Source organism: Leishmania mexicana, chromosome 20, assembly GCF_000234665.1.
Source record: "Leishmania mexicana MHOM/GT/2001/U1103 complete genome, chromosome 20".
Taxonomy (NCBI): Eukaryota; Euglenozoa; class Kinetoplastea; order Trypanosomatida; family Trypanosomatidae; genus Leishmania; species Leishmania mexicana.
The window spans coordinates 1453596-1455224 of record NC_018324.1 but is presented as its reverse complement, the minus strand read 5'-3'; positions in this window follow the sequence as shown (position 1 = coordinate 1455224).

The following is a 1629-nucleotide window of genomic DNA, read 5'->3' as shown; positions in this document are numbered from 1 at the left end:
AGTCAAAAGCCTCCGGTCGGAGGCTTTTGACTTTCTGCTATGGAGGTCAGGTATGATTTAAATGGTCAGTATTGAGCGATATCTAGAGAATTCGTCGACGACATCTGGAACAGATCGAGCAGGAACTCCTGTTCCCCCATCCTCTGCCGCGTGAAGGTGCCGAGAGAGGTGGCGATATAGCGCCCGCCTACGCCCTGCGCGATCTGTTCCAGGTCCGCCGCACGGTAGTCGGCCAGCTGGTGTCGCACGCACGTCCCCTTCTGCGCGTTGCACTGCGTAGCGCTGGAGAGTGAGTAGAAATAGTCTGGTGAGATGCCGACCTTGTCGCACTGATTGCCGGAGATGCTGACAAGCGGCGCCGGGAGCAACATCCACTCTGCCGGATCGTCGTCGCGCTCAGGGCCAGTGCTGGTGTTGCGGCTGGCACTGCTGTGTTCTGCAGAGGGGACAAAGAGAACGCGCCCGGAAATATCAACCTTGGGGTTCGACTCTCCGGGCAAAACACCAGAGGCCCGAAGAAGCTGCAGAGCAGACGCATTGTCCTGCGTCTTAGGGGCGTCCGTCGTGAGCTGCAGCGTCGTCGGTGCGACCCCTCGCCCGCTCGCGGATAGGTGGATCGTGTAGTAAGGCGACGACGATCCCACGGACCATCCGTTGTATGTGATGCCCTCGCCCTGTACGCACGTGATTCCGGCTGCGCCGGTGCGGAAGCAAAAGTGCGCGCGCATCGAAGCGTTGCACAAGTCGCTTGTGAGGGCGCACTCCACCCTGGTGCAGAGGCAGCACAGTCCGAGCGGCGCCGACACAAGCGTCCCTGTCATGCTCATGTAGGAGGGACAGCGCGTGACGCCGTCGTCGCACGACATGGCCGTCTTCAGCACGCGCACAGAGTCTCGCAACGCCGCCGGGAACGTGCGTAGGTACGTGAGCCCGTAGCGCATCTGCACCGCGCCACGCCGCACTGTCAACTTGATGGGAGGCAGAGACACCTGCAGAAAGGTGGCAGCTGTGCCGGCAGCATCGGACGCCGCGTCACGGGGAAAGAGTGACTGGTGCAGCGCGTGCGTCACCATCACCTCTGTCTCCAAGACGGAGCCGGTGAGAGTGCTGTCGTCGAGGGTGAGATCCACCACCAGCTTGAGCCCGCACCCAGGCGGCGTGGGTAGCGAAGTTCCGTCGCAGGAGCGCACGTAGGCCGTTGCCACGGCGGTCCCGCCCATCCTATCAGCCAGGCCATCAACGACAGGTCCCGCACAGAGACCCTGGCTGGCGTATACCAGAGCGAAAAGGAGCGCAATGAAGGCCACCCGAGTGGGTGGTGGCAGTGCCACAAAGCAAGTCCGGTACCTGCGGCGTGGCCGGTGATTAGTCAGCGGCGAATGGCGAGAGGCATCTTGCGGCGCCGGCGCTGCTGGTGCAGCCGTGTCGAAACCACGGCTTGTCAACGGCGCAGTAGCGGTAGAATTATCCCCCGACGCACGCGACATAGCGAGGTTCATCTGTTTGTTCGGTCTTTTGAGTATGCGGAGGGTGGTGGGGGTGGTCGAGGAGTGCTTGCTGTTTCTTTTGGTTCGTTATATATATATATATATATAGCTGTAAAGATGTATAGATATATAGATAGGACGT